Source organism: Sinocyclocheilus rhinocerous, unplaced genomic scaffold (assembly GCF_001515625.1).
Source record: "Sinocyclocheilus rhinocerous isolate Xijiao unplaced genomic scaffold, SAMN03320098_v1.1 scaffold1522, whole genome shotgun sequence".
Classification (NCBI taxonomy): domain Eukaryota; kingdom Metazoa; phylum Chordata; class Actinopteri; order Cypriniformes; family Cyprinidae; genus Sinocyclocheilus; species Sinocyclocheilus rhinocerous.
Window position 1 is genome coordinate 235,552 of NW_015637563.1, and position 15,122 is coordinate 250,673.

Below are 15,122 nucleotides of genomic sequence, written 5' to 3' on the forward strand. Positions count from 1 at the left end.
AAGGTCTGTTGAATGTCTCTTTATCATTTGGTTACCAGTCATAAGCAACGGCATATGTATTGTTGTCCCAATATACATTCTTAAGCCCAAGGTATACTTTAGTTTTTGCGCGAGGGTGCACACAAATTTTGTCACAAGATTATTGTGCGCGTATTGTACATGCACCACCCGATTTTTGTAACTACGCATTCTTTGTATGCACAGGTCGCACATGCACATTGACTTGGTTTTGCACTAATCACTTGTTCCACAAGGTGGCAGCACTGGCTCAAATTGTTCTATCACAGTAGAAAACGAAACTAAAGAGAGGGAACAACAACAAAATAGCGGAGACTGCAGCAACAACAGACCGCTGCATTGACGAATGCTTGTGTGAGAGATTAACCTGCATTCAAGATTTGGTATCAGGGTTGCAAAGTTAAAGCAATAGTTCATCCAAAAATCAAAATTACTCACCCTTACATTGTTCCGAACCTGTATGAATTTATTTCATCTGCTGAACACAAAATAAGATATTTTGAAAATATAAACAAACATTTGCTGGTCCCCACTGACGCCCATAGCATGGAAATAAATATATAATTAAATAAAAATACAATGGAAGTCAATGGGCACCTGGAACTGTTTGGCTGCCTACATTCTTAAAATATCTTTTCATTTTTATTTTTTGGTGAATTGTCCCTTTAATAGTAAATAAACATATAACAGCACATATAATATTTAGTTTAACCTCATTTCTGTTAGTTAAGCACCTCCTTGCACGGACCCTTTGTTGAGGAAAAACAAGTGGCACATTTGTATGACCTGTTTTGTATTCTACAGTGGATACAGTATGTGCTGTATACACTTTCAATAAGAACAGAGTCGAACATTTTTAGAGTGACAGTATTGCACAATTCCAGAAGAAATTAATTTTATGAATAAATAATAATAAAAAAATTGTGTACATAAAACATAAGTTATGGTAAGGTTTTCTATTTGTAATTGTCCTCTGTTTTCTTCCTCGTCTATCTCTCCCTCAAAGCTACCCAGAGACTACAGAAAGGAGACCGTTTTCCAATGGTACCAATGAAATATGGAGATAGTCCAGCAGAGAGCAAACCTCCCACACAATGTACTGAATCTGAGCACAGCACTATAACAGGTATCACCATGCAGTACAGTAGAAATAAAAAAAAAAGTAATACAACTGTTTAAAAAAAACTGTTTTATTGATAACAAAAGGGTGCACTGACATTGCTTATTCACACTGACTGCTTTATTCACTAATAGGTAAGCCACGAGTTTCGGAGAGTTACGGGAGTCTTTACAGTGAGGACGAGCCCTCTGAGCTCACGAAGGACGGCACACCCAACAAGACGGAGAATAAGAAACCTTCAGCTGATAAACGCAGCAAACATGTTCACGCTAGGTTCTGCTTGTTATTCTGACCCGTTTCTTGAGCCCAGATGTATCCAATATGTTGCACTGTAACTCTAAAGAGTTTAATATAATGACCTAAGCTGTTAATATGGAAATTGTATGTCAGAGACAAGTTAATGGTCATGTACTAAATTGTTTTTGAAGTGTTTTCTACACCTCAAATAGTCTATGCGATAAATATTTCTGTTTTTAGCCTTTAGATGTGACTATTTTCTCTTTATTAATTGTTAATACCTTTGGGTTAAACAGGGAAGTGAAACCTAAAGAAATGTGAACCCCTGAGCAATAATTGATTTCAGGAGTTTAAAAAAAGGAGCCTTTGGACTGTCACCCCTGATACCTTGTGCAGATCTTTCCTTATCTTAACTAAATAATAATAATAATAATAATGTGTAAACCTTCCTTTGGCTTTCTCTTCCTTGTAGCAAAAGTGTCACTGCTTTAATACATTTTAACATGATTTAATAACAGTTTTTATTTAAAGGGATATTTCACCCAAAAATGAAAATTCTATCATCATTTACTCAACCTCAATGAGTTTCTTTCTCATGGTGAACACAAAAGAAGATATTTTAGAAATATATTGGTAATCAAACAGTTAGCCACTGACTTCTATAGTTTAAAAAAATATATATACTGTGGAAGTCAGTGTTATTGTCAACTCTCTGGTTACCAACATTCTTCAAAATATCTTCCTTTGCTTTGGAACAACTTAAGAATGAGTAATTATAAGAGAATTTTCATTTTCATTTGTGGGAGAACTATCACTTTAAACATGTTTTTAAGTAAACTGTTCTGTTAAAGTTGAGCACGCTAACGCTGAATAAAATAGTGGGAGATTTTGTGGAGAACAAACTGATGTAAATAATGTTCATCATTCAAAGCGCTATGAACTAACAATTACACAGAACTCAGTATAGTGAGCGGGAAGCGCGTGTCTCCTCTGGTTCTTCACACAAGCAGACACCCGATCCAAACGCCAGAGTGGGACTGACAGGTCATCGGACGAGACCATGGGATGACTTGAGTTTCTTTAGCTGGATGAATTTGAGAAACCAAATCTGTAACAGGAGTCAAAGCGTTGAGGTCAGGTGTGGGTATTAATTCACCGCAGGACTCAACTAAAAACGCATTGGGATAGAGTTTGACCGCATTACTGCACTTCCTCTTTGTCAGCTTCACAAGCATCCGTTTTGTGGGTGTTTTTGTTTCTCCCGCCATTAGTTTGGGCTTTACGAGTCTGTTTCCGCTATCGCTTGGAGTTCACAGTTGCTTCTTTCTGACAGGTGTTCAGCCAGTACAGGTCGATTGGTGTAAATGTCATCCACTGGCAACAGGAAAGTCACCGTCTTGACTTTGGCTCTAAAATGTCAGATATAACAATTAGCATAAAAGTTACTAAGTGCTAGTTAATATTTCATACCGACTAAAGCCAAACTCACCTGTTTTTGTTGACGTACTCCTGAAGGGAATGTCTGTTGGTCAACTTCTCTATGTCTGGTTTAGCGTAGGCACTACAAGGACGGCTGTGTGAACCATCATGTAGTTTTGCCCATTTATTGTTGTTCACAGTCTCCTCGTATCGTCTCGGCTTGTGCAAAATCTCATTCTTTCGAGAGTTTCCGTTCATGGAGTTTGACGATATGGAGTATCTTCGCACGGTCATAATAATGTTTTCTATAGAAATAAAGCAGAAGGCATGTACTATAACCTCTTTTTGAATAACAACCAATACTTGACTAAGAATGGCATTACTGGTTTGGAAAGAGATAAATGAATAATTTTCATCAGTGCATTTATCATGAATGGGCAGGGGTGGGCAACTCTGTCCTTCCAGGTCCATGGTCCTATCTACAGTTTTCAATCTACAGAATCTAACCACAGTCTTCAGAATTGCTTAAAAATGACAGGCTTTGTGTTTGAGCTAAACTAGGGCTACATCTACTCTTTTCCTCAAAGTTTTGGCCTGCAAACTGATGAGATAGCGTATTTGTTCTGCAAAAATTGAGGTTTTTGAAGATGCTCTTCTTAATGGATAAATTTGAAAACAGCGTGAAGACAGAGGTATTTAAAAAATGATGACGCATGTTTAGTCACGTGATACATATTGTTCAAATCTGTTTTTTTCAGTATGTGCCTGTTATGTGCTATTCACTTTCACAGTTTTGCTAAATATATATGTTACTTTGTACAATCTTAATATGACATTCTTGTAAAGATCTGCGCATTTGCTGGCCTGAAGCAAAACGTGGGCAGTTGCATTTTAGACCAAACTTATAATGGTGATTGAGTGCGACCTGGATGCACCAGTACATGGTGAGATTTTGATAATAACATGATTGTGGCAAAGGAATAGTGTGAGAACTTAACTATGTCTGGTACCATCTCAGTGCGCTTTTATGAGGTTTTAAGCATACACAGTAAGATAATATTAGCGTTTTCTGATGTTTCAGTGTGAACTAGAAACTTTTGGAAATTCTCAAAAAGACTAGTGTGGATGGACAGTGTTTTGAAATTGAAAACACTATTTCCAGATGTATCTGGATTAATGTAGACATAGCGTATGCCAGAGTTGTCCAGTCTTGCCTTAGGGCCTACTATGGGACCGTAATTAAACAATAGGTATTACTGTAAATGCACAGTGTGAAAATATAAAACAACAACAAAAAGAGCAATGTATGTAAATATAAAATGCCAGGTTGCCTCTAAAACATTCTTTACCAGGTAATATCCAAATTATTTTAAAATTACTTTATTGTTAGTCAAAACTGTTATTTAACATCACCACTGAGTAAGCCTTTTTAGTCAGGTAAAATAGATAAACCTACCTGATAGCAATTGTATGTTTAACAGTAACACTATATTCTGATAGTCCACATTCTACTCTCTGTAAGTTTGCAGCTACAGCAAGCAGTCATTAAAATGTGCTTAATATCTGCTAACTCTTTATTGCGATGGTCTCCCAACAGATATTCTACTGACTATAAGTAACTTTGCAAGTACTTGTCAGCTTATTCTACTAACCCTAACCTAAAAGTCTACTAATACTCTAATGAGAGTTAGTTGACATGTAGTTATTTATAGTCAGCAGAATTTCTAAAGGAGACATCAAAATAAAGTGTAACCATTTTTACAGTCAGGCTGCTTATTTGCATTCCACTGGATTAAGATGTGACACACGCTTATTAAAGTTTGAGCAACACAAGATATTTATTTACCTTTGTACTGTGCTTCAAGTTGTGGTGCGGACACGTTTCGTCTCAGGCTGGCGTGGGTCGAGCTGTCCTGTGACCCGTCTTTCTGCTTCACTGGGTCCAAGGCTGAAGCCGGCCGGTTGAGCTGCCCACGGAGTGCTTTGTTTTCGCTCTCCAGCTTTCTGATCTCATTCTGCATTTCAGACATGACCTGCGCCAAGCTCCGTCCGCTTTCCATGCTTCCAGACTATCCGTCCATTCGAGTGCAGCATGAAGAGTCCTCTTTCCACCCCTTATACTGTTCCTCTCCCACAGCGTCTTTCAATCTCAGTCCAAATCATGTCCCGAGGAGATTATGTCGCCTTTCACCACTTATACAGCTGATAGCGTTCGGGTGGTTGACCCTTTGGGCCTCGAGACGATGTTTTATTAATCACAGACAGAAGTGTTGAGTTTCCTTCGTTAGCTTTGCCCAGAATGGAGTATATAGAGGTAAAATAACCATACAAAGTAAACAAAATAGACATAGAACACTTAGCTGCAAGAACATCTTGGTTAATTTTCTTTCTCTGAGAGGACAAATGCAATTAAGTTGTCATCAGATGGAGATGAAGATCTGCGATAGATTCAGTGGTAACTGATGCGCCTCCCCAGGAGCTTAAAAAATTCATCAGGTCAGTCAACAAGCAGCAACAAATCTAGGATGGAAAAGTTCCCCATAAGCATGTCCTTATTACATGACCCCTTCACATCCTCCTGACAATTGCTATGTGATAATGGATTCAAATAACTATTTTGGTGGTCTACTATTTATATACCAGTTTTGGTGTCATCAGATATGACCTTTTTCACATCATGTCTAAAAAATGTTTTCCATTTGTTGTTAAAGGTTTCAGCATTGTGCAAACAGAATGAAGACTGTAGTTGCATATTTATTGCAACTAAAGCAGTTGGCATATAAATATGTTCATTCGTAATCATTCTGTTCTCAGTTTGCCAATGTCCATACCAAAGTAAATAAGAATATTTAGCAACAGAAATTATAGACGTCAACATGTTGTACACCTTAGAAACAAGAGGAAGCGACAATCAGTGAAAACCAAGCACGATCATTGAGCAATTATCTGTAATTAGCACCCTTAAAGAAATGTTTGTGTTATTCATACACCATTATCCAGTGTCATTATGAGCGCCAATGAATATGCATTTGGCAAGGCTGTATAAAAGAGAGGTTAAGGATATTACCCTTTAGTTATAGCACAGACACAAGAATAAAGAATACTGTGTTTGAGTCTAACAAAGAATTAATTCTAACAAATACACATCAAATAAAAAGCGTACAACAGAATATACAATGGGGGAAATGACAGAAAATTGCCCTAATGTACATAAGCACAAAATGGCTAAGCTCAGTATGCAGTTGTTGCTGCTTTAATATTTTTTCTTCTCTTCACACTACTGTGATCACAATTTAATCAAAGACAACATAGGGTGGTTTAAACATTTCCATATTTGACAAACAAGAAATGCTGTACTTGTTTCTCTGTTCGTTTTGCAAATGAGCAAATATATTGTATTAGATTAATGAAATGTAAAAATATGATATTTTTTAACCGTTATGAGGTCAAAATGACATTCACGTACAAAATGATTTTAAAAAGACAATATGAAAATGATGATCTTTGTTTGTTTTTGTTTCCTCATTGTCATAGTGTCAAAACCACAGGCATATTTGCTATTGAATACCAAAACATTGTCTGTATGTTGTTAACCGAAAGCTATCTGATTCTCCAGTGTGCACTCTAGACTCTGAATCATGCATGAGGCTGTCTGTGTGGGAGAGAAACCTTATCACCCAAACACTGCTATCCATGACTTCAAATGTGTGCATGGTCGTCATGACAACCGCTGATTATTGTGAAGCAACCGTTCAAAACAAAATTATTTTCAGAGTCCTAAACTAAATCTTGCAACATCTGTAGAGTGACATTTTATCTTTTGTAATTTTATTATGCAGTTTAAAACACAACAAAACCAAACCACACATAAATCCCCCCCCCCAAATATGTTTAAAAAATAATAAATAAATAAATTTTTAGAAATATAAAAATATTTCTACAACTATAGTTATTTATAGATATAACTCTTTTGCAAAAAAAAATAAATAAAAAAAATAAGCAGACACAACCTTTGCTAATATTTTTGAAATAAACATAAGATTTGAGATGGGTCTTGTTTCTCTGTTCTTTTTGCACATAAGCAAATATATTGTATTAGATTAATGAAATGTAAAAATATGATCTTTTTTTAACTGTTATGAGGTCAAAATGACATTCACGTACAAAATGATTTTAAAAAGACAATATGAAAATGATGATCTTTGTTTGTTTTTGTTTCCTCATTGTCATAGTGTCAAAACCACAGGCATATTTGCTATTGAATACCAAAACATTGTCTGTATGTTGTTAACCGAAAGCTATCTGATTCTCCAGTGTGCACTCTAGACTCTGAATCATGCATGAGGCTGTCTGTGTGGGAGAGAAACCTTATCACCCAAACACTGCTATCCATGACTTCAAATGTGTGCATGGTCGTCATGACAACCGCTGATTATTGTGAAGCAACCGTTCAAAACAAAATTATTTTCAGAGTCCTAAACTAAATCTTGCAACATCTGTAGAGTGACATTTTATCTTTTGTAATTTTATTATGCAGTTTAAAACACAACAAAACCAAACCACACATAAATCCCCCCCCCCAAATATGTTTAAAAAATAATAAATAAATAAATTTTTAGAAATATAAAAATATTTCTACAACTATAGTTATTTATAGATATAACTCTTTTGCAAAAAAAAATAAATAAAAAAAATAAGCAGACACAACCTTTGCTAATATTTTTGAAATAAACATAAGATTTGAGATGGGTCTGTAGTTATAATTCACTTGGGTGTAGATGTGGATTCCTACTGTAATGAGAGACTTAATAAACGCCAACTTGCACATTCTCGGGTTGTGACCTGTGTTGAGAAGAGGCTCTCAGTTCCTTCAGTAGTTTAGTGGGTGTGGGTATAACATGTGATTGACTTTGATGCAGCAATAAGCTTGGTAAGCTCTCCTATAGTAATAAAGATCTGCGGTTGTTATTGTGGGATGATATTTGAAGCTTAATACTGCGGTGCTGTTATTGGTTGTACATTCGACAGTTGTATTTCTGAGCTTTTCTATTTTATCACTGAAAAAAAAAAATCATAAAGTCATTACTACTAAGCATGTGTTGGAATATTTAGTTCGGGCAACATCTGATTATTTGTTATTGAATATTTTCATTGAGTTTGCGGAGCTGCTCGGCCCTGGCAGCTCTAGACATACTGTCCTTCCATTCAGTTCAGAAAACCTCTAAATTATTTTTTCCCATTTGTGCTCAAGGTTATGAGTTGCTCTCTTGAGAGTGTGAGTTTGACTGCTGTACCATGGTGCAGCAGGGTGTTTCTCTCGAACCTTTTTAACCTGATGGGAGCAACAGTATCTTTCCATGCAATGTGACAGACCTCTAGTTCTGGCTATGTTGCTGTCTGTGAGTGTGTTCGTTATACCACGGTGTCAGACTGTTCTGACAGTCTTAGCTGAACGGAGCATACCAGAGACTAATGATCATAGATATTATGCTGCAGGATTTAGAGCCATCAACGTCCATTTGACATTATTAAAGGGGTCATATGATGCGATTTCAAGTTTTCCTTTCTCTTTGGAGTGTTACAAGCTCTTGGTGCATAAAGAAGATCTGTAAAGTTGCAAAGACTAAAGTCTCAAATCCAAAGAGATATTCTTTATAAAATTTAAGAGTCAGCCACGCCTACCTAAAACAGCTCATTCTAACACGCCCCCACATGTCTACCTCACTATGTGGAAAGATTTGCATAACGCCGCCCAAATGTTCACACAAAGAAAAATGCGCAACTTTTATTCTCGCTGTAGTATTGTTGTTGCCGCCGCCATGCATCATATGACCCCTTTAAATCTAAGGTATGATTACGATGATGTGAGGATCTTGACACGTTGTCTAACCCCAGAATTTCTAAAAGTTAGGATGTGTGTAAATGTCAATCCTAATGCATCTTTTTTTTTCATTATCAGCAGGGATGTTAAAATCCCCAACACTTTATAGGCAATCCGTACTGATTCAGATAGAAAACATCAGCAAATTCCTTGATAAAGTCAAGGTGGTCTTTATGCAGTAAAAATGTCAAAATGGATTTATCGTTTGTATTAGATATAGCTATGCAAGGACCATCACCTAAAAAGAATTATACCTGAAATTAGATATTTTAGTAACACTGGAAATATTGCTAAACTGTTGCAACACCTGCCCCTTTTCCTTTCAGGAAGTGAAAACACAATACATAAGACAAAAACTAGGTTACATAGCATTTTATAGAGGGCTAGGTATCAAATTGTGACAGTCATATTCATATTTATAGCTCACATTTTAAGTGCTGAAAATTAAAAGTTAAAATAAGAACTACAGTAAAAGAACCAAATGAAATGAAATAAACTCAGGAGTAATAAAATACAGATTTAATAATTAAGCAAGCACAATTATAACCACGCCAGTATAGCTAAAAATCATACGAATAAGATTTAAAACATAAAATCAAAATGTTTATTTTAAGGCTGTTTATGGGAAACCTGCAGCTGTCAAATGTGATTGGATGGGGGAAATCTGGGCGGGCATTGATTCTGCTTTGGGCTGGAAATTTTTCCTAAACCTGGCAACCCTGAGCAGAGACCCTGGTCTCCGAGGCCTCAAGCACATTATAGTAATGGTTTTAGGAATGATTGGGCAGGCATTGATTCTGCTTTGGGCTGGAAATTTTTCCTAAACCTGGCAACCCTGAGCAGAGACCCTGCATGGTCTCCGAGGCCTCAAGCACATTATAGTAATGGTTTTAGGAATGACATGACACTATTATCTACACAATATTTATAACATATTTTTTTCAATACTTCAGTATTCAATCAGTGTTCAGTCACAAATATGATCGCTAGACATTAAGAATTATTCAGAAGTGTCTGAACTTCGTCCACACCAAATTCTATGGGTTTAGTAGCCTAAGCATAGATCACCTGGACCTGGGATCGTTAATGAAGAATAAAGCTAGACAGCGTGTTATAGTGGAGCTTGACAAAAGTGTGTTGTCTACTCATTTCCTAAAGGCTCGGATTGATTCAGTGATCACACATGCATGCACCTTTTACAGAGACTGAAGAGCTCAGCCATGATCATTCATTTGTGTTCAGAATTTCTGTCGTATCTGCAGAAGGGAAGGAAATGAACAGAGCACAGCTGGGTAAAAGTGCTTCTCTTTCTCTCTCCAGGAAAACTGTTTTGGGTGGAATGCCAGTGATGGTTTTTGACAGAAAACACTAGAAAACAGACTAGAAAGCACTACATAACTTATCTTGCTAAAATTAATAAATTAAATTATTAAAAATGTAAATTATATACAGTGTCTCCATACAGTGTTTAATTTAAAATGTTTTAAATTAAAATATATGCATAGGAGAGGGTGAGAGACTCAACCAGAACATACAGATCCCAATTTATTCACATCTGCGCAAGAGTTGTTGAATGTGGAGGTGTGGTGATTTATGATGTAAAAGTCAAAACTAAATCCAGTAACAACAGTCTTTAATGTCAGTAAGCGTGGAAGAACAGGTCATCAACTTAATTTCTCCCTCTGTTTCCTTTTACCGCCACCTAGCGGTCACACTCTGAATCACACAATACATCTTCCCTCTACTACTTCAGTAAATAAACACATTTCATTTGAAATAAATTACTGCAATAAAGGCGGCAAAAATAGTTTCAAAAAGACTGTTACAATCATAACTAACCTAACATAACTTCACCCAAAGGCTGTTCTTAATACTTCAAATCTCAGTCGGTTACATTTACACTTTTGTGCCACTTTGGTTTAAATGTAGTACATTGCTGTTTGGGAGAAGAATTTTGTACCCACACGCTTTTCCACTGTTAGGGTTAAGACCTAAGCGATGAATTCTGAGCCTCACTCTCTCCCCTTGAGCAAAACAGAGGCTTTCGATACAATTAAGCACACTTCTTTTTCACTTGAATGCATTACGTTACTTTAGTGTTGCCTTTTCTCATATTTTTTTGCAAATGAAAAAGGCCTTTAACATCAAAAAATAAAAATAAAAAAAAGAACATGCCTCAGGCTGCAAACTGCAAATTCAAAAGCACACACAAAAAAAGAATTGCAAATTCAAAAGTTCAAACGAACCTTTCAGCTGTGCTTCAGGCGAGCTGTCAGTCCATACATTGGAAAACAAAGTAACCGGCATTTCATATTTGAAAAAGTAACTCCGATATTTCCCTGTAAATTAAAAAGTAATGTGTTATTTTACTAGTTAATCTGATTACACAACTTGTGTTACTTGTAATGCGTTACCCCCAAAGGGTAGAGGTGAGGCTTGGATCTACATGCAGCTTAACTTTTCTTTATTTAAACAAATTAACAAAGATCACAACTAGAGATCTGACAGAGGGTAAACAGGCCAGCTCTGCAAACATCACAAAGTTTAAGTCAATACCGGACACTGAACTGAGAAAACTGAGGGAATAAATAAACAGGTAAACAAGGAACCAAACAAGACACAGGTGATGAACATAATCAATGCAAACAAATTAGCATATGAGAGCTAAAAATAAAAGACAGGTAAACAAATGAAGAGTCCAATGAAATGAAAATGAGACCAAAAACAAAAGCATGTATGTATATGCCAGCTGTCAAATGTTGAATCAGGAACCAGAGCAGAGTTGACTTCTTCATCTAACAATAATACAAATGTAAAATGACCAACAGATCTTCTAAAATGTCAACTTAATTAGAGGCAACAACAGTCACTCTTAGACTCACAGTCTACTATCCGCTTAGGGATATTGTGTAAACGCAGTGCTGTGTGTGGCCTGAAGTGGTATCTGAACGCCTGGCTCGGAAGTTTGCGCCGCTCTCTCATCCCGTCTTTGCTCCCCGAGTGCAATACTGCAAATAATGGTTAGCACTACACCACCCACCACAAGCAGCACTGTGCCTATCCAGCCAGTGTAGATCGCTGATCCGAACTCCCGTGCCAATACAGCACCAGCTTTCGAAGCAGTTAAATGTGTAGTCCAGGAAATCACCACCAGTAAAACCAGTCCACTCACAACAAACATGGGCCCGGATGCTATTTTAAACGATACGTTCTTAGGGTATCGTATCCAGCCAAGAGGGTAAACTGCAATGGCAAGAGCTCCCAATCCTATAGATGTGATGACGAGGATTTTCCAGGTGTTAAAGTGCTCGGTTAGATTCAGCAGAGACTGATAGAAGGCGCAGTGAAGTCTGCCAGTCGTGTGGTGTTGCCAGTTCAGCCAAACGCCATCCCAGTACAATGGAAGTGTTGTTGTGATGTTTTCCACCATTCCGGTTAAATGCCACATGGGTAGAAATTTTGTAAGGATAGAGCAAAACCAGCCCGTACTGGCCAGCCCTAAAACAGCGAACTCTACCCTAATATTCATGTCTGTGTTTATTCAGCAGCGCCGAGCTGAACTATTTCTCATAGCATGGAAACTCACTTTACTGCATTCCAGCTGTGGGTGGAGAGACACGCTGCGGTTGAAACGTGGAGGATCCCTTTGTGTTTTTGCCATGGTTTCATAACAAGTCCCTCTGTTTCCTCACACGACGAGACATGAATAGGGAGCAGTTGAATGTGCAATACTGACAAGGTTTAGATCCTTACTGAGTAGTATTTGAAACTATTTATTTTGTGTTGTTTTCTTTTTGGGAAAATGCCGTCCATAAAAAGTCCATAGCTTAAGCAAACAGCTCAAGGCCAGCGGTGGCAAGAGAGCCTGATCTTGCTTTCCTAGCTACAGCTCTTTTGTTCTTGTTCCTCAAAGATGTCTTTGTTTGGTCACACTAATCGACAAATTCCACCAGTATAGGAGGAAAAAACATGAGAGGTCAAACAGAAGAACTTGATGGTTCGACAACATTCCAGTGATTCCTTCTTAATAGGTAGCACTTTATTTCAGTGGTGTACAATTCTGCTTCTGGAGGGCCAATATCCTGCAGAGTTTTGTTGTAACTTACTCCAACACATCTGCCTGGAAGTTTCCAGAAGACCTTGTTTTGCTGATTCAGGTTTAATTGAGATTGGAGCCAGCTTTCATCAGTACAGGGAAGCAAAAAACACCCATGGATATAAATGAATCATCTTTACTTGCAGTACAGAGTCAGAGTGGTTCACAAGCTGCATAGGCAATAAAAAGCTGCTTCGTTATTAACAAACTATAGAAGACATTTGCAAGTCAAATATCCACCTCATCCAGAGTCTTATAAAATAAGCCGTTACCAGTGCTGGGAAGATTACTTACAGATTGTAGTCCGTTACTGATTCCAAATTACATGAGAAAAACTAATAATTAGTAACATAATCCATTACACTACACATTTTGGGTAATATAATCAGACTACTTTTAGGTTACTTTTGACCCAATTCACTTATCAAATTGATTTAAATAGGATAATATTGTACAATATTGATATAAAAATACAAAGAGAAAGAAAATATATTCCATTCATTGTTATTAACATTATGAAGTGCATTACACATTACATTACATCAAGGTTTCCCAAACTGGGGTTCGTGAAGAAATTGCCGAGGGTTTAATGGAAAGCATATAATCAATTAAACCATGAAAATGCAAAATTAAAAAATATATATAATTTTAAAATAACAACAAAAAATAAAACATTTATTAAAAAATATGAAATATTTTGTTTAGCAGCATGCCATGTGACCATTGACCAACCATGAACATGCAAATGTTCAACTTCAAAAAATATATATTAGATAAACGAGGTTCGGATGACAATGAAGTTTGGAAATCCCTGCATTACATATAAATAAGAAATAAAATAAATTTGTGCATTTCAAATCTATAAAAATAGTAAGTTTATTTAAAAAGGAAAATTAAAAGATGAAAAAGAAGAATTAGGGAGAATCCGAAAAATTATACATAATTTATTGCTATTATGTGAAAAATAATAGAATATTTTTTTCAAACCCGCTTGACCAATTAGATCAAAGAGTGATTCATTCGCAAATCTGCATTCTGATTCTAAACAGCTGATAGAAAAACACATGGCTTGATTGCTGAAATATCATAAAATTATTCTCAAGTCTGTATACTGTAATCTTAATTGACATGTAAGGATTTATTAATGACACTTTACTGAACTGTACTTTTATAGAAAGTGGGCCAATTTAGTCCCAAGGAGTATTGAAATAGTACATGCTGTGCCAGCCGGCCGAGGGTATGATGTTATCAATAAGTGAAAGCAATTCTGAGTTACTATGGTAATGCAGGTCGAATGTGTTTTGGTAGTACTGTGTGTTTTAACGTGCATATATGTGTACAGCACATATTAGTTCTGTGAAACAAAGCAAAACCAATGTTACTCACCTATCGAGTTTATTTTTGCTCATAAATTTGAAACTATTGTATAGTGTGGTGGCTGCTTCATTTGACAGAGCTTCTTTCACAGGCTTTTGGCTGCTCTGTTTCTTACACTTTATTATTATTATTATTACTTCTACTACTTTCATCATTTAATTAATTAAATGTCGTTCAATCATTCGCTCTCGTGAGGCTCTCAAAGTTTTGAATCTTATCCTGGAACAGTCAGGGGAAAACCTCTGTGTTTTATGAGGTTTCCTTCCCCCATCCTATCATTCAAGCATTCAAAGTATGCAGTTTCTGTGTGCCTCAAACCCATGACATCATCATCATCCTCCACCAATTGACTGCTTCCACTTTTGTGCACGCTTTGTGACATTTCAAATAATGCAGCTCTCTAGTTTCCAGTACATGCCGCCACGCTGTCACGTGGTTCATGTAGCTCTCAATAGTTCCAAACAACTCTGTGCAATCAATCTGTGTGAATGGGTTTAAGCAGAAGAATAGACAGCAGTTTCACTATATTTGCAGCAATCTCTGGTAAATATTAATGCTTAATGTGCATTGTGCATTGATTGACTAGGCCAGGCTTGTGTGCCAACAATGGCACGCAGAGGGATAATCACTGAAATGCGAGCAGTAGGGAAAACTGCATACCGATGTACATTTTTGGCTCATTTCCACTGAGCGGTACGGTGCAGTACAGTTCAGTACAGTACGATTCGGTACAGGTAACTCTGATCCAGCTTGCGTTTCCACTGCCAATAATACCCTTCTTGATAGGCGTGGTGTATGCCGGAAAGTAGTGATCGACGATGAACCGCGACAATAGCACAACTCTGCCTCTTTTTATTAAATGTCAGTTTTAATGAACAATAATAGCCATTATAAAAGTATAAGTACAAAGTATAAGAGGCTTATATAAGAGGAAATAAAGACAAAAGCAAACAATTCAGTCAAACGTATGCTAC